At 57.2% G+C, this 18,967-nt stretch overlaps 1 pseudogene; it reads left to right on the top strand.

Moving 5' to 3' along the window:
* Nucleotides 1-17,832: 17,832 nt before the first annotated feature.
* Nucleotides 17,833-18,493, top strand: LOC135363085 (histo-blood group ABO system transferase 2-like; annotated as a pseudogene).
* Nucleotides 18,494-18,967: the final 474 nt, after the last annotated feature.

Raw genomic sequence — 18,967 nt, forward strand, 5'->3', positions numbered from 1 at the left:
CTGTCCCTGAGGGTCGGACATGGAAAGGCTTGAACGTGGCTGCTCCTCCAGGGGTAGGTGGGGCCAGGTGCACCAGCACGCAGGCCTCCCCACCGAGAGGGCCAGCCAGGTGTGTCATGGCCAGGTGTGCACAGACGGCCTGCTCACAGCTCCTGTACCATGACCCAGCCCTGCGGCAGATGTGCACGAGACCCATGGCTCCGCACGTGACCGGTCCCCCGCGTTCCCTCACCACCTCGGAGACAAGGGCTCTTCTTCGTCCTAGGGCCCGTCATCCTTCAGAAAATGAGAGCAGAGGGATCCGTATGTAGAGGAGGCCGGCAGGGCGTCCCACGGAACGTCATGTGCCCATCTCTGCTTTGTCGTCTAGGCTTAGCGGCGGACCCCCACCTAGAAAGAGGCCCGTGGGGCAGGGACATTAGTCTGCCCTGTTCCCTGAAGTATGGAAAATGTCTAGAAGGGGCTTCCTGTCCATCTGTGGAGTCGATGAGGCCCAGCCAGCACCTTTCAGATGTCTGAGTGGCTCTGGGGCCCCTCTGCCAGCCCCCAGGGATCCCTGCTCTGGCTCCACCCAGGATGGGAGCCCCAGATGGAATCTGAAACGTCCTCACAGCCAGGAATGCGGCTTGGCCCGGGACACAGGACACCGAGGCTTGGGGCAGGGAGCTCCTTCACGGTGGAGAGGAACCGACTCAGCCCCAGGCCACCCTCCCCGTGGGCCGGCCCCAGGGTCGGGGAGCGGTCCCAGCAGGCCCGAAGGCAACCCCGTGTGTGGGGCCTGGCCTCGTGGTACGCAGGGTCCCCAGGAGACACCTGAGGTTCGGAGAGGGGAAGTGCCAGGCCCGAGACACACAGCCCGCAGGTGAGGGGGAGCCTCCGGGTGGGACTGAGGGCCCTGCTCCCCTTGGTGAGCAGCAGGTGTGGGAGGGCTGGGGAGGCGTTCCTCTGGGAGGTGCTCCGGGAGAGGGGCCACAGGAGAGGGCCTGGCCCGGCTCCACCAGCTTCCTCAGGCTGTCAGCACGGACCGCCCACAGCCTCTGGCTCGCCCCCAGCGGCAGGGCCCACTCAGGTTCACGGTGGGGCTGATCTGTGGTAAAGGAGGTACAATTCACAACACAGAAACTGCAAAACTATTTCTGTCCGTGTCCTGAAGTGCAACAGAATATCCAAATTGGTTCGGATCATCTTCCACGTATGTGAAGGGTGATTTTGTACGTGGCCAAGGCTGGGGCTGGACCGCGTGTGTGTGTCTGTGTGTGAAGGACCAGGTGTGTGTGTGTGTGTGTGTGTGTGTGTTTGCAGGACTGAGTGTGTGTGTGTGTTTGGCGTGTGTGTCTGTGTGTGTGTGCGTGTGAAGGGAGCAGCCCAGACCCCTTGGTTTGAGATCATGGCCACGTAAGGGGCACAGCCGTCGTGGCACCCCGGGTCGTCAGTGTCCCGGATGGCGTCAGGGCAGGAGACCCTCGCGGCCCTCCGCGAGCCCAGTCCTGGAGCGCCCTCGTCCCCACACTACCCCTGAGCCCGCACCAGCCCTTACCGACTGCCTGCTGCACGGGCCCCACGCGGGGGAGCTGTTGAGTGAGGCTCCTGTTGACCAGCTTGTCCCCAATTTCTTCCATGGGGCTCTGCGAAGACAGTGAGCGGCGCCCGGCCCGGAGGCATCACAGCCCTGCCCGGCCGTCCTCACCGTCCGTCTGCCCAGCCCCAGTGCTGCCCCCAGATCAGACACAGCCCGGTGCGGGCACAGTCCTGCGCCCGGGGTGCAGTGACACGTATCGACAGGGCTCCGGATCAAACCTGGGGAGAAGGAGGCCGCACCAGCACACCCCGTCCCACCCAGCCAGCCTTGACCCGGGGTGTCAACATGATCCACCCACCAGGCCTCTGGCCCCTCATCACCCTGCTCCTGCTCAGGGTGGGCTACCCTGCCCGAGACCTCTGCACACACACACACACACACAGAGGGGCGCTGGGCTGCACGGTCGGATCACAGTGGTGTCTGGCTGCCCTGGCTAGATCTGGGCCTCCCTGTGTCCCCTTTGGGCCCCTCCAGGCAAATGGCCAGAGGTGTCATGGGTGGGTCCTGACCCCACGTCTGCAGTGTAGGCAACGGCTCTCACTGTCGGCTTTGCTGAGACCACATCCTGGGGACTTCGGGATACAGCAGGATTGCAGCATTTCTGGCCAAGTGAACTGAGTAGGAAGGGGGCTGTCTCTAGAATGTGGGTGACTGTGACAGCCCTTAGGCATCTTGGGGACGCCCTGGCCACCAGCCTGGCCTGTCTCCCCCGAGCCCCATGCTACGGCCCCGGGCATGTTCCCAGGAGACAATGCCCACAGCCCACGGCCCAGCTGCCTCCAACCTCCTCCTTCTTCCCCCCTTGTCCCATCCAGGGTCCACGCCCCCTTGGACGCCCCTGGGGAGTTTGTGTGTGTGTGTGTGTGTGTGTGTGAATGTGTGTGTGTGCGCACGCGCGCGTGCAGGGAGAGAGCCTTGTGCGTACGTGGGCCCACGCGAGGATGACCAGAAGAAAGGCCCGACATGGGAGTGTGGGCAGGGGTCCCCCAGATCTTAGGGGCCTTCGTTCCCAAAGGAAACGCCCTGCGAGGTGAAGCTTGGCCTCAGAAGCTGGAAACCTCCCAGTTCCTCTAGCCTCTGCTCAGCTGGTGGGTCCCAGGCCAGTCCCTGCCTCTCCTGTCCTCAGTTTGCCGACTGTCCCATGAGGGCTTGGAGGAGGAACTTCCTTAGCATGGCTCGGCGTGGCCGGTCGGCTCCCACCTATTGGGTGGATGTGGCACAGGTGCACTCTGGGTGGGCGGGGCCCTCCCACCAACGGTGGGTCGGAGGCAGGTGGATCCTGCGCAGGCGCACACGGCCGCGCAGACGGCGCCTGCGCGGGACCCCACCTGCCAGCAGGCCTGCACAACCCCGAGGGGCTTGCTGTGGCCTTGGTCCTCCGTGTCCCGATCTCCACTGCCTGCTCAGTGACCCTCACGTCCTCCTAGGCCGGGGGCCAGACCCAGTCCCGCCAGGCAGGGCCGCTGGACTGAGTGGACATGGAGACCTGGGCCTAGAGAGAAATGAAATATACCCCCGCTGCTGTCCTGGCCCCCACATTCCACTTCAGTGTTCGTCTCAGTGCATGGCGGGGGTTCAGGGGAGGGTGATGGGGACACGTGTGGCAGGGAGGAGGTCAGGCCGCCTTTTCCTCCTCTACATCCCCTCCCCCTGTCTTCCTGGCAGCAGCCCCTCTCCCCAAAATCCGGCACTCAAACACCTTCATCTCCCTGCTTTCAAACCCAACCCATCCTCCTGAGGTGGGAGTCACTGACCCCATCTCCAAAGTAGAAAACTGAGGTCCCAGGAGTTCCCACAGGAGCTTGCCATTCACAGGGCTGTGACATGGCCCTTCTGTGTGTTTGAACCCAGCTCAATCTGACCCAAAGCCTGAGCTTACAGAGGAGCCGGAGGAAGGAGCCTTTGAGCCCAGGCTTGGAGGTGATACCATCCTGGATGGGGGTCATAGGGAGGGACGGCAGGGGTTCTGAGGGGCAAATTCCTGCCGGGCTCCCTGGGGGACGAAGGCCCTACAGAGGCTGGAGTGGGCTGAGGGGTGCACACTGGGGAGCATGTCTAGACCAGATCACACAGGGCTCTCTGGATATTGGGCAAGGAGTCAGGGGACACTGCGGGTTGGGGGTTTCACGGGACACAATCCGGGCAGTCTTACCAGAGCCACAGCATCGTAGATTTAGAAGGAGCTTGGTGGGCATGTTATTGTCCCCACCCAAGCATGGATCACCAAGCAAGCACCAGCCGGAGGTGAGGAGGCTGCCGCAGTTTCCTCCTGTGTAGAGTGGGGGCCGTGGTGGTCGTCTGCGTCCTTCCAGGCCTGGGCATGCTGCCTGGACGGTCCAGAGGTTGCTTCTTGTCAGAGTAGCTAGCTGTTCCAGTGAGGTCAGTAATCACAGACGTCTGAGTCAGGAGACCAAAGGGACGCCCCACGTGCCCAGTTCAGCAGGATGCTCTTGGGCATGGTGCCGATCTTCATGTCCAGGCTGATGGGGTTGAGGCAGCAGCGCTCACCTGCTGCATGGAGAGCGGCAGCGAGGCGCCGTGGTTGCAGACCCCGAGACACGGCGCTCGTGTGAGTCCGAGGCTGCCACAGATGTGATGGAGGCTGAGGAGGGGGAGGTGCTGACAGAGGCTGAGATGATGCCTGAGGGCTCCAGCGACGACTGGGAGGTCAACTCCCGACCTTGAGGAACGGCAAGGCCAGCAGAAACACCAGACTGTGTAAGGCAACCGCGGTCAGCATCTAGCCCAGAAGCCGCTAGAGACTGAGTCTTCTTGGCCCCTTGTGGCTGTGGAGTGGGGACCCAGGCTCCAGGAAGGGATGTCTGTCAGGGAGAAAGGGTGGGACAGTCACCTCCTTTTCCTGGCCATCAGGGATCCTGGGACAAAACCCACACTAATGTCGTGCACATCTCCATCGGGCTGGAGGAGCATGCAGAGTGGGTAGGCGATGTCCCTGCTGCGCAGGTAGGGGCTGCAACTATGGCTGGTCCCAGGACGTGGAGTGAGCGCTGCTTTTGGTCTTGGGTGTTGTGTTCGGGGTGCGGTGGCAGAATTGAAGGGCTCACTTTGCATTGATCCGACACCCTGGGTGAATGGGTGCTCTAGGGTGTCCATGGGCACAGGTGGCTGTGACCCACACATGGGAAGGTGTGCACGAAGCACACAGAAGACAGTGCCCTGAGCTATGCAGGTTTTCTGCTCATGGGCAGTGCTCCTTGGCAAAATTCAGCTAGTCAGCTTATTCCTAGAGCACAGAAGGCCCCTAAGGTCGTGAGTGGTTCATGGGAAGTCAGGTCAGTCTGTTGCTGGGCATCATGCCTGGCAGGAGGAAACCTTCAGCCTGAAATGACGGTCTGGGGGTGACCTGGAATGCCAGGTGAGGTAGAAATTGCCCAGGTAGCCTGATCCACTCCAGTCTGTATTGCTTCTCTACCCAACAACCCAGACCTAGACAAAGGCCCTCTGGCTGGCTCGCATCTGGAACGGTTAGAATGTTCCTCTGGTTCAGTCGAAGGAGAAGATCAAAGTTAGTAGAGCAAAGAATCTATGAAGATTAGGGCAGAGATACATGGAAGAGAAGAGCACGTGAGAAAAATCAGTGAAAACAACAGTTCTTTCTTTAGCAGATTTACCAAAATTGACAAAGAGACAGAAATGGAACCACTTTATACCAACCAATTGGCTCCCTGAGATGAAGCAGATCATTCTGAGAAGCACACAAACTACCAAAGTGACTCCAGAAGAAATGGAAACCCTGAGCAGACCTATAATAAGTAAATAGACTGAAGCAGTCATGAGAACTTCCCAAGAATGAAAAGTCCAGAACCTGATGCTTTCCCTGGTGATTTGTCCCACACGTTTAAAGAAGACGGAATACCAATCCTTCTGAAAGTCTGAAAAAGGTACAAGAGGAGGGAACACTTCCCACGTCACCCTAGAATGCCAGCATTGTCCCGATTCCAAAGACTGACAGAGACCTTACAATAAAAGACAGTTGCAGGCCAAAATCCATTATGAAGAGCGAGGCAAAAATCCTCAACAGAATTCTAGCAGACAGAATCTAGCAGCACATTGACAGGACTCTACATCATGATCAAGTGTGATTTACACCGGGAATGCAAAGGCTGTTCAACGTAGCTAATCAGTGTCCTAGACCACATCCAGAAGAAACATGATCATGTCAATTGTTGTAGGATAAGCTTTGACAAAATCCAAACCTTTTCATAACAAGTGTTCTCAATAAAATAGAAATAGAAGGTTAAATTGTGATAAAGGAGAGGTGCCTGGGTGGCTCAGTGGGTTGAGTGTCCGACTCTTGGTTTGGGCTCAGGTCATGATCTCAAGAGTCTTCAGATTGAGCTCCAGGGAGGGTTCTGCACTCAGTCGGGAGTCTGCTTGGAGATTCTCTCCCTGTGCCCCTCCCCACTCTTGGGCTTGCATGCTCTCAAATAAATAAATAAATAAATAAATAAATAATTCTTTAAAAATTATGATAAAGGATATTTATGAAAAATAACTCACATGTATATCATTCTCTGTGGTGAAAGACTGAGGGTTTTCTCCTTAAAATCCCCAAAAAGTCAAGGATGCCCATGTCCACTACTTCATTTCCATATTGTCATGGAAGTTTGGTCAGAGAAATTATACAAGATTAGTTACTAAAAGCTCACAAATGGAAAGGAAGAAGAAAAAGTTTATTTATATATGACATGATCTTCTATGCAAACAATCCTAAGAATTTGAAAAACTCTGTACAAGATTATAATATTTCCCGAAAGGTATGAGCAGAGAAGACCAACACATATGGATCAATGGGATAGTGCTGAGAATCAAGGAATACATACATGTACAGTCAGTTGTTTTCGAACACGGAGACCAAGATCAGTCAATGAGGCAAAAACAGTGTCTCCAACAAACGGTGTTGAGAAACCGGATATCCACATACGAAGGAGTGAAGTCAGAGCATTCCCTTCCACCCTATAAAAAATGAACTCCACATGGATCCAAGAATGAACTTTAAGAGCGGAAATTCTTAACACTCAGAAGGAAACTAAGAGGACCTAGGGGCAGATCTTCCTTCCCTTGGATTTGGCAATATGGTGCCTCTTGTATGGCACCCGAAGCCCAAGCAACAACAGAGAAAACAGAGACACTGGACTTCAATGTTGCTAAAAACTTTTGTGAAGGAAAGGGTAATCTCAAGAGGATGTAAAGAAACCCAAAGAATGGTAGGAAATATTTGCAAATCTCATACGAGTCTTGCATCTAGAATGTGTACAAAACTCCTCCAACTTAAGAAGCTAAACAACCCCACTGAAAATAATAGACATTTCTCCAAAGAAGATAGTCAGATGACCCAGTGAGCACATGGGGCGATTTTCTTCATGAGATCGTAGGAAATGCAAGCCAACACCACAGTCACATGCCTTCCCCCACCCAGGAAGAGGGGCTCTAGTGAATAAGCAGAAATAACAAGTGTCGGAGAGGATCTGGGGAAACAGAACCCTCCTCCATTGCTGGGGGAGATGTAATATGGCGGAGCCACTGAGGCAAAGGGTGTGGCACGTCGTCCACACGTTGAGCATACTGTTCTCATTTGGCCGAACTCCACTCATTCTCTAAACAGAAGAATGGAATACAGGCCCTCTAACAACAGCCTGCACGTAAGTCTTCGTAGCAGCACTCTGGACAATAACCGAAAGATGAAAACAACCCACAGGTGCACCCACACTTGAATGGACAAAACAACGTGGTCTGTTCATACAATGGGATTCATTCAGCCACGCGAGGAATGAAGTAGTGATACACGCTATGACGTGGGTGAACTTCGAAAACATCCTACTCAGTGGAAGAAACTAGACCCCAAATATCACATACGGTATGATCCCACGTGTATGAAAAATTCGTCCCAGGTAAATGACAGGTGCCAGATCAGTGGTTGCCTGGGAGCAGGGGGATGGGGAATGGCCAGTGACTGCCTGCTCAGAGGGTGCGGGGTTTCTCTCCAGGGCATTAAATGTTCTGGGACAGATAGGGTGATGGTGCCAGCATGGGAAATGGAGTTGATAACAGTGGTTTGCACACTTTGAAATGTTTAAAAAATAAAGTTGATTTTATCTAAAGCTACAAATATACCCAGAGACAGGAAAAGAAACCAAAGCCAAAAGAGAAGAAAAGGAATGCGTTCGCTGGTGAGGACAGGCCGACTCTGGTGCTGGAACTGGCCCTGGTTGGAGCTCATCAGCTGCCCCGGGAGGTGGGGCCGGAGCTGGCTGTAGCTGGTGCTGGATTGGGTCTTGCTCCCACTGGCCCTAGCTCTGCAGGGGGAGCCAGCGCTGGCTCCAGGTCGGAGGTGCCGCCGGAGCTGACTGTGGAGCCGGTCCAGCTCGGAGTCTTGCCTTGGCTCTAGCTCTGCAGTCGGCGATGGAGCCGTACGTCCAGGGGCTTCCTGCCACTGGGGCGCACGTGGCTCCAGCTCCCGAGCTCCTGGCGAAGGCCCCGCAGCAGGACATGGAAATGCCTCGAGCTCTGCAGCGGGCTTTGGGTCTGTAGCTGCTTCTGCAGCCGCGTCAACTCTGCAGCGGTGACTGGCCCCGGGGCAGAGGCCAGTTCTCTGTCTCGAGATGGTGCCAAAGCAGCAGGAGGAGAGAAGTTCACCACCCTGCCAGGGGGATCACCCTGTGCTGATCCCCACAGCCCGTCCCTGTGCCTTGTCAGAGAAAACCGGCCTCCCCCAGCAACGCTGAGCTGCCTCGAGACCTGGCTCTCGTTCTCGGGCTGCCTCTCACTCTGCCAGTGGTGCCGGATCGGGTGGGAGAACTGGTGTGGAGGTGGCTCTGCTCTGGAATTCACCCCGGAGCCGCTTTTGCCTCCGCAGGGGGACCGCGGGTCGGAGCTGGAGGGGCTCTAGTGTGCAGGGCCCTGGCTCAGGCTCTCGAGCTGCTTCCACGGCTGGTTCGAGTCAGCGCCGGGGCACGTTCTGGTGCGTCAGATGGTTCGAGATCTTAGCTACCCCACGGCTCATGCAAGGTCTCGTGCTCGAGGTGCTCTAGCTCTGTATCGCCCACTTGCTGACCGTGGGTGAGATGCTGACCCACCGGTTAGGCTGGGAGCTCCGAGGGCAGGGAGGATGTCTGGGGGTCCCCTCTGTGTTCCAGCGAACAGACACAGGTGTGGGTGATGCCCGCGTGGAAGAAAGCATGAACACAAGAGTCTGTGGCCCAGACCTCTCATCTGTAACAACATCCGCCGCATCACAGTGCTGCTGGGGGAATCCCACTGACTCACTAAACTTTGAAGTGCTACCACCTCCCAGGCACAGTTCTGGGGGTTGGGGACCCAGCGGTGAGGAAGCACGGTCCCTGCTCGCGTGGGGCTGGCCGGAGCAGAGGTCAAACGAGGACTTCAGGTCCCCGGCAAGTGTCTCTGCTCAGCTGGAGGCAGCTGCCGGGAGCAGCGGTTCAGGCCCTTGTCCCCGTCTGGCAGCTCAGGACCGACCCGCGTGGGGCACGTGGTGAAGGGGATGCAGGATCCTTGGTCAGAATCCCCCCGTAGCCATTTCCCCCATGTAGCCGGTCCCGTCACCGTCCCGAGTTTTGTCATCCATGAAGTGGGCAGGGGAGGAAAGCCGTTCGTGGGTTCAACAGCCCTATCCAAGTGTGGAACCGGGTCTGGATCATCTCTGGAGGGGGATTCAGCTCCAGCACCTGCCCCAGAGCTCGCGCCAGGTCCTCCACCGATGCGTGCCACAGCTCCCGAGACTGGGGCAGCTGCAGATTCGGCTCTCGCGCCAGCTCTGGGATCAGAGCCCGGTTTGGAGCTTGAGCAGCTCCAGCACCAGCTAGGGAACTCGCCAGCCAAGGGCCACCACCTTCCCCGTCACACCCTCGCCATCGTGCACGAGGTCAGGAGAGGGGCTGGGGGCGGGAGGGTCCCTGCTGGGCAGGTCACCCCGGGTACCTTGGTCACTCCACTCAGAGCTCCCCCTCCCCACCCCTCCCACAGGTCACTGCCCCAGGGCTCCCCACCCCTGCTTCCCAAACAAGGCTCAAGGTGGACAAGCAGACCTGGGATGTTGGAAGTTGAGGCTTGTACCTTCCACACTGGATACGTGTTGACCCAGAAACTCCACTTTATGGATTCTGTTGCAAATAGAGGTTGATGGACACGGTGTTCCCTTTGACACGGTGGGAGTGAGCTGCCCACGCTAGGTGATGGGTGCACCTGTGGCCTGGGATGGGTGCTGCTCACTGTTCTCCCAGACAGGGGTGCCCGTCACCCTTCTCTCCCGGGGACCTCCGTTTCCTCACGTTCTCGCCAGGGCTGCTGGTCCCCAGACCAGACACCTGCCAGTCTGAGGGTGACCAGTGCTGCCTCCATAGGGTTTCCTTTGCCAGAGTCCTTCCCAGGGAGCTCCTGCATCTGTGACTCCCCCCATGCCTGTCCCCATCCTCTTGGACTTGCATGCATTTCGTCTCTGTCCCTGTGGAACCCAGTGACTTGGAGCATGGTTTGGACCAGAGGCATGGGAAACCTTTCTGTGGCCTTGGCTTGTGAGCAATGCTTTGGCCCTTTGGGGTGTGTCTTCCAGCTTTCTGCATTTCCCTGGTTTCTCTCTGGGTCACAGGAGGAACCAGCCCTTTCCTGTCTGGGGTCAGGCTGAGGTGTCCCAGCAGGAACGGGGGTCTCCGCCCTGAGATTGTGTCCATATTTACCAAAGGGGGCTCTATGGTTACATCTCATCTGTAATCCATCAGGGATTTCAACATCCAATAAGGGAAATTCTATGTCAAGTCAACCCAGAAAAGAAGGAGTCCCCTTTGAAAATAGGGGGGCAGACACAAAGGCCCATCCTGTGTGATTCCACGTACAGGAAACCTCCAGAACAGGTAAAGGAACAGAGAGAGGAAGCAGCTTAGGGGTTTCCAGGGAGGCCTTCTGGTTCGGGGACTCCTTTGGGGAAGCAGATATTCCACAGCCATGTTCTGTGGTGTGGTGGCCCAGCTTTGGGAATGTACTTGATCCTCAGGACTTGTTCAACTGAAAACAATTCATTTTATTTAAAATAAATAATAAAGAGCATATAGGACATGGAAAGAGAATAGAACAGTTAATATGAACCAGAGAGAAAGAACATAGGGGGAGGGGAGGAAACAATCTGGCGGGGCATCGGGGTCGGGTGATGGAGCTAAGGGGAATGGTACAAGGAGCTCTCCCCGTGAGGATGTGGACTCTGGATGTGGTTCTGGGAGCCCTGCAGGAACAGGATGAGGGGCAGGGCCAGAAGCAAGAGCAGGGCCAGATGCAAGAGCAGGGCCAGGGGCAGGATCCACGGTAAGAGCTGGGTCAGGGACAAGTAGAGGAGCACAGGCAGGGCCAGGGGAAGGGGCAGCGGCCCTGGAAAGCAGGGGAAGGGGCATCGGCTCTGGCAGGGGCAGGAGCAGGAACAGGGACACCGGCAGGGGAAGGGGCATTGGCTCTGGCAGGGGCAGGAACAGGGACACAGGCAGGGGAAGGGGCATCGGCTCTGGCAGGGGCAGGGGCCGGAACTGGGACTCAGGCAGGGGAAGGGGCATCGGATCTGGCATGTGCAGGAACAGGGACACGGGCAGGGGAAGGGGCATCGGCTCTGGCAGGGGCAGGGGCAGGAACAGGGACGCAGGCAGGCGAAGGGGCATCGGCTCTGGCAGGGGCAGGAACAGGGACACTGGTAGGGGAAGGGGCATCGGCTCTGGCATGGGCAGGGGCAGGAACAGGGACGCAGGCAGGCGAAGGGGCATCGGCTCTGGCAGGGGCCGGAACAGGGACACAGGCAGAGGAAGGGACAGGTGCAGGGGCAGGGTGTGGGTCAGGGGCAGGAATGGGCGCACACGCAGGGGCAGGGAAACGGGTAGGGAAAGGGGAAGTAGCTGGGTCAGAGGCAAAGATAGGAGCACAGGGAGGGGCTGAGGAAGGGACAGTTGCAGGGGCAGAAGCCGAGTCAAGGGCAAGAAGAGGAATACAGGCAGGGGCAGGAGAAGGGGCAGGATCCAGGGCAGGAGCTGGGTCCGGGGCAAGAACAGGAACACAGGTAGGGGAAGGGGCAGGTGCAGGGGCAGGAGGTGGGTCAGGGACAGGAACAGGACCACAGGCAGGGGCAGGGGCAGAACCCGGGTCAGGGGCAAGAATAGGAGCACAGACAGGGGCAAGGGAAGGGGCAGGATCCAGGGCAGGAGCTGGGTCAGGTTCAGGATCCGGATCAGGGGCAAGAAGAGGTGCACAGGTAAGGGAAGGGGCTGGTGCAGGGTCAGGAGCTGGGTCAGGGGCAAGAACAGGTGCACAGGCAGGTGCTGGGGAAGGGGCAGGTGCAGGGGCAGGAGGTGGGTCAGGAGAAGGGACATTGGCTCTAGCAGGGGTAGGCGAAGGGGCAGGGGCATGGGCAGGGTAAGGGGCAGGAGTTGGGGCAGGGGCCGGAATAGGAGCACAAGCCGGGGAAGGGGAGGGGGCAGGTGCAAGGTGAGGGACAGGGTCTGCCGCATTGGCACGTACAGGAACCGGGGCAGTATCTGGGTCAGCGGCAAGAACCGGGGCACTGGCAGGTGTAGGGATGGGTCAGGATCCAGGGCAGGAGCTGGGTCGGGGGCAGGAGCAGGGCCACAGTTCGGGGCAGGCGCAGGGGCGGCGGCTCTGGCAGGCACAGGGGCAGGCTCTCCGGAGGCAGGTTCTCCAGCAGGCCCTTCCTGGCCCCCGTCAGGCTCTCCGTGGGCGGGTGCTGGGTCACCTGCCGGCTCCTGGTCTCCTGCTGAAGTCGCAGCCACCACCCCTCTGTCCAGAGCTGCCGAAGGAGTTGGAACCAGCTCTAGCTCCTCAGGTGGTGGAGCAGCTGTGAGAGGAGAAAAGCTCAGCCCGAGCCTGCTCTCCGTGGAGACAGAACCTAGGCCAGGGCCTCCCCGAGAAGCCGCAGCCAGGAAGGAGCCCTCCCCGGGGCGTCTCCCCGACCGCAGTCCCCCCGCTGGGCGCTCTGAGCCCAGTCGTTGCTCCAGGCCCCACACCAGGCTCTGGGGGCCCTTTCCTGTGGGGCCAGCCCCCACCCTTCCGCACACACCCACGGGCACCCAGCCCCGGGCTTCTCAGCCTCAGGCTCGGCCTCCGTGGGCTCCGGCTCCTGGAGCCCAGTGCAGTCACTGACCACCAGGGACAGTGGTCTGGGTGGTGTCGGAGGCCTCTCCCCGCAATCCCCAGCACCTGCTCCAGGGGAGTCCTGTGGGGTCACGCTCCGGATCCCGGACATGGAGTGGGTGTCCGCCAGCCTCGTGCCGATCTCATCGGAGGTCTGCAAAGATAGGGACGGGTAGCCGGCCCGGAGGCATCCCAGTCCTGCCCGGCCAACCTCCCTGTCCCCTGCCCAGTCGCCCTGCTGCTCCCAGATCAGACACACACCTGTGGGTGCACAGCCCTGCACGCGGGACAGTGACCCATCCCTGCAGGGCGATCGAGAGGAACCCTGGGCAGAAGCTCACAGCCCCCCACACCCCGTCCCACCCAGCCAGCCTGGACCTTGAACATGACCTGCCCGCGGGTTATCTGACCCCTCCTCAGCCTGCTCTTGAATGGCGTGTGCCCACCCCACATGACCCCTCTTCTCACACACACACACACACACACACACACACACACACACACACACACACGGAGGGGAGGGGACCTGGGGCTGCACAGGCGGATTAGACCCTGTGGGGCTGGGTGGCAGGCTCTGGGCCTCCTGGTGTCACCTTTTGGGCCTTCCGGCCAAACGGCCAGAGGCGGTGGGGAGCCCTGATTGGACATCCCCAGCGGGGGGCAGCGTTTACAGGGCGCTCTTTCTTCAGCCTGCAGCGTCCAGATTTGGGGAAGCAGCACGCGAACATGCTTTTTGTTGGAGGGTCTCCAAAGAAATGAGCTGGGCAGGGGGCTGTCTCTGGAATGTGGGTGCCTTTGTTACCTGGGTTCCAAATTCTGTTGGACTCTGTTGTCAGGGAAGTGAGGTCACCACTGCCTGGGGTCCCCTTACCCAACTTCCTCCTCACACAAGACCCCCGCCCCGAGGGCCCCCTCCCCCGGCTGCTCAATGCTCCCCCTCCCCCCATGCCCCATCCATACAGTGACTCCCTCACAGCCCCCCCACAGCCTTCCCAAGGCCTGGGTGCAGCCGGTGTCCCCGCTGTGAGGACACAGAGCTGACTTCAGACTGGGCTCCAGTGCCTGGATCAGGCCTTCAGTGCAACAGCTGCAGGATGAGCCGGCTTAGTGAGGACCTTGCCCAGGACACTAGCCCCATGACACTGTGAGGGTGTTCCCAGTCCCCAATTAAGTCATGCAGTGCAGCAAGTGATTATACATCAGGGTGGATGATGCAAAGTACAGTGCAGTGAGAACATGACAAAAACATTTACATGACAGAATAGGATGTAGGTAAACATACTATATACTATGTAAGTGAAGGGAAAAGTAAACAACGGGGTCAGAAAGAGGAATGGGAGTTTCGAGAAGCAGGCTGGAGGAGTCAGGGGGTGGGGGGTGGCTCATGGAGGAAGTGACCAAGGAGACCCGTCACCAGGTACAACAGTGCAGCATCAGGGTTTGAGCTCTGCTTGACCCACGACCCCCAGGGGCATTGGGGGCATTCTAGCTCCAGAGGATCCACAGGCTGCAAATCAGCCTGAGGCTAGCATCCGTGGTATGTCTTCTTTGCTCCCGGGTGTGGCTCTTTCTCTGCCTCTTGAGGCTGTTGAATCTCCTTTTATTTTCCTCTGAAGTGCACTATTTTGTGTGGGTTCAGTACTGTTAGTTGACACAAATTCTTTGTGAAAATAAGTGGAGTATAAATCCTACTTGTTTCCTAATTAGATCTGAACATATTCAATAATAACAGCTTTTCCCCAGGCCCCTGGGTCTTCATCTGCTCACCAACGCTGAGATTTTTAAAAACATTATATTTTTAGCAGTTTCAAAGAATTAGTTTGGTTTTTAAAAAATTCCAGAAAGTCACACTTTTAATACTCTATAGAATGATCTGTAAACATTGAATGAGCAAGGTTTTACAGGATGAGGGAAGAATTGGCTTTGTGGCCGGGTTTGCCCTAATGTTTACTCCCTGTTGCCCCCGCGTGGCCACTCTCCAGATAGCATGTGGCAGAATGTGTTCCAACCTGTCAAATTCAAGGGAGAATAAGATAGAAGAAGGTTGGTCCTTGGATCCCCTAGCTCCTAATAATCATGAAATAATTTATGAGCTCTATTCTAAATCAGAGTATATGTTAACTTGATATTAGGGTTAGGGTCAGGGTCAAGCTGAATACATTAATTATGTACAGCTTTTTGTATGTCAATCATACCTCTATAAAGTGTATTTAAAAAAAAAAAAGGGAGAGAATATAGTCACTCAAAGTACTGAGCACCTTTCCTGTCACAGTAAATATGTAACTAAACATAAGTATTGCTTAACCTTGGCTGAGGACCGGGAGCTGGTCCTACAGGTACTTGGCAGGTAACATCTGTGGCCAGCTGCCCATCTCTCCCTGCTGCACCCACACCCAGCTCAGCAAATCCTCTGCTCTGCTCAAGAGCAGCCTAGAGAGACCAGGTCCAGGTGTGGCTCCCTCCTGTCAGGCATGGCTTCCTTCCGACAGGTAGAGAAGGTGGCCAGCTCACAGACACATGACATCTTCTTTTGGTTACTTGCTATCTGTGTCACCTTTTTGTCACCTGGTCATTAACATTTAGCTCCTGTGAGAACCTGAGTTTGCAGGTTTCTGTTCACATTTCAAAGTGTGCAGATATGTGTTGACTTTGTTCGCTGTCCCTGGGGAGGATATACAGGGTTAGGGTATGGGTTAGGGTACGGGTACAGGTTAGGGTACGGGTTAGGGAACGGGTTAGGGTTAGGGTACGGGTACGGGTATGGGTTAGGGTACGGGTCAGGGAACGGGTTAGGGTTAGGGTACGGGTTAGGGTTAGGGTACGGGTTAGGGTACGGGTTAGGGTTAGGGTACTGGTTAGGGTCAGGGTTAGGGTACAGTTTAGGGGTAGGGTACGGGTACGGGTACGGGTACGGGTTAGGGTATGGCTTGGTTAGGGTACGGGTTAGGATTAGGGTATGGGTTAGGGTTAGGGTACGGGTTAGGGTATGGGTTAGGGTTAGGGTTAGGGGACGGGTACGGGTTAGGGAACGGGTTAGGGTTAGGTTACGGGTATGGGTATGGGTTAGGGAACGGGTTAGGGTTAGGGTACGGGTTAGGGTACGGGTTAGTGTCAGGATTAGGGTACGGGTTAGGGTTAGGATACGGGTATGGGTACGGGTTAGGGTACGGGTTAGGGTACGGCTTGGTTAGGGTACGGGTTAGGATTAGGGTACAGGTTAGGGTTCGGGTTAGGGTACGGGTTAGGGTTAGGGTACGGGTACGGGTTAGGTTACGGGTTAGGGTTAGCGTTAGGGAACGGTTTAGGGTACGGGTTAGGGTACGGGTTAGGGTAGGGCGAGGGTTAGGGTTAGGGTACGGGTTAGGGTTAGGGTTAGGGGTTAGTGGTTAGGGTTAGGATTAGGGTTAGGGTACAGGTTAGGTTACGGTTTAGGGTAGGGTTAGGGTTAGGGTACGGGTTAGTGTACGGGTTAGGGTTAGGGGTTAGGGGTTAGGGGTTAGAGTTAGGTTTAGGGTTAGTGTTAGGGTTAGGGTTAGGGTTAGGGTCTCCCTGTCCTCTGCTGTATAGAGACCATTCTCCTCCGGTAACCAGATTGATCATTTCAGAACATAACCTTTGAGGCTCTCTGCGATCCGCTCCCCACCTGTCTGTACTCTCCAGCCTCACCTCTCCCACTGCAGCCCCCCTCTGTGGGCCACCAAGCTGTGTGGTTGTCCCACATGTTCCTTGGGCCTGACTCCAATCCTTTGCATTCTCTGTGCCCTCTGCCAGGAGCACTCTTCTCTCCCCTTGCATCATGTCTGGCTTTTTCCCCATTGGCTGGGCCTCTACTTGCCCCCTGGTGACCTGACTCATGTCTGCTGGGCGGATGTGCTCGTCCCATATTTAAATGTAGTATCCACCTTCCCTGTGTGAGCGATTTACTAACCTGCGAGGAATGGGGTAGGCACAGGGAAGTAGTCTTAGTGCCTGTGTAAAAAAGCCAGTCTCAGGGCGCCTGGGTGTCTCAGTCCTTAAGCGTCTGCCTTCGGCTCAGGTCGTGATCCCAGGGGCCTGGGATTAAGTCCCATGTCAGGCTCCCTGCTCAGCAGGGAGCCTGCTTCTCCCTCTCCCCCTCCCCCTCCTTGTGTTCCCTCTCTAGCTGTCTCTTTCTCTGTCAAATAAATAAAATCTTAAAAAAAATCAGTCTCAGAGGGGCTCACCACACTTGCTGACAATGGGGGAGCTGCTGTCCCCACAGTGAGGGGCAGGTAGTCCCCTCAACGGGGGACCAGCCATGTGAGGCATTTGGACAAGACTTCCAATGTTTGGGGGCCAGGGAGATGTAGACCTGGACCCAGAAGCTCACCCCCTTGGATTCAAGGCTAGGGCCTAAGCAAGCCCCCTTTTTCCAGGGGTCATCTTTCCCCTTCCCTGCCCATGGGCTGAACCTGATTCCTGATCTGGGGAGTTCGAGGGTGACCCCTCCTAGAAATACCAGTGGTTTACTGATGGACCTTGTCAGCCAGAGGCCCAGTAGCCTTCAAGGGAGGACCCTATAGGGGGTGGAGACAGCTCTGTTGGGGACCAGCGACAGCCCACTCAAAGTAAAGTGGGGCAGCTGGCCGGCCCTGCTGATTCTACGCAGTCTGTAGGACATAGAAACACGGGCTGTGCCCAAAGGTGCTCAACTCATGGCAGGTGGGGACAGAACCTGCAGGGGTTCAGCCAGGGTAGGGCACCTGCAGGGTTTGCCTGGGAGCTCAGGAGAGGGGGGTGTTCCTGGCTCCAGCATGTTGAGAGTGGGGCTGCATGGGTTTCCAGCCTCCTAAGCCTCAGGCTCCCCTGTGTAAGATGGGGTGCTGATGGCCCCTATCTCTGGGAGCAGAAGGTAGGGAGGCCCTGCCAGTGGACTTGCTCAGGACACGCCAGGGTGGCTGTTGCTTAAAGCAGCACAGGGCCTGTCCCCATGAAGAAGGTGTACACGTCCATGACCCCCAGCTCTGGGGTCCTGCTGCCAGCCTCTGGCAGTGACCCTCTTCCTGCCCTGTCCCCTGCCCCTGTGGATACGGGGTCTTCCTGGAGCTGTTCCTGCAGAATCACTTCATGGTGGACACAGGGTCATCTACTATGTCTTCACCGACCAGCTGGTTGCTGTGTCCCGTGTGCCCCTCCAGGAGCACTGAAGGGTGGTGGTTCTTGAGGTCCGCGGTGCCCCACACTGGCAGGATGTGTCCATGCAGCACACGGCGATCATGAGCTGCTTCTATGAGGAGTGCTTCCTCTATGAGGTGGATGACATGGTGTGCGGGGACGTGGACATGAAGTTCTGTGACCACGTGTGCATGGAGATCCTGTCCCCCCTCTTTGGCACCCTGCACCCCGGTTTCTACTGGGTGGCCCGTGAGGACTTAAGCTATGAGCGCTGGTCCCAGTCCCAGGCCCACATCCCCAGGGACAAGGGTGACTTCTACTACATGGGGGCCTTTTTTGGGGGGTTGTGCCAGAGGTTCACCAACTGACCTTAGCCTGTCACCAGGTGATGGTGGTCAACTGGGCCAATGGGATCGAGGCCATGTGGTACAATAAGAGCCACCTGAACAGGTACCTGCTGGACCACAAGCCCACCAAGGTGCTGTCCCTGGAGGACCTGCGGGACCCACAGCTATTGGGCTGGCCCTGGAGGACCTGTGTGCAGCTGCTGGGCTGGCCCCGGGTCATGAAGAAGCTGAGATTTGGGCCATGCCCAAGAATCACCAGGACACCCGGAACTCATGAGGGGCTGTCCCCGTCTCCAGCAGGGGGTGCTGACTTCAGCAGAGCCATCAGAGCAGGTTCCCACTTCTGTCCCCTCGAGGGACACTGTGGAGTCCAGTACTGTCTGCACGGGCACGTCCAGTGCCCCAGCCGCACCTGCTCACAGGAGGCCTGCCTGGGGATACAGCGTCCTCTCTTTGCGTTCACTACATTTTCTTCACTTCTGGGTCATTTGCAGCTGTGAACGGCTCCAGTTTTATGTCAGATGTTTTTCTGTGTCGATGCTGAGCAACCATTTTTAAAAAGAACAATTGAGGGAAAAGGTTTTCTCTCTAGTTCTAAACAGACACCGCCTGGTGGGGCTGGTACAGCCCTGTAGCAGCCATGGAGCCAGAACGGGTCCTGGCTGGGTCTTCCCTCCCAGTCCTTGCATGTTGCCATGGCCATGGGGCTTCAGGGTCAGGGGTGCACCGAGCCACCTCTCAGAACCCCGGT

This window comes from Mirounga angustirostris, unplaced genomic scaffold (assembly GCF_029215605.1).
Source record: "Mirounga angustirostris isolate CCGP_5_RB_7025 unplaced genomic scaffold, mMirAng1.0.hap1 SCAF_18, whole genome shotgun sequence".
NCBI lineage: Eukaryota > Metazoa > Chordata > Mammalia > Carnivora > Phocidae > Mirounga > Mirounga angustirostris.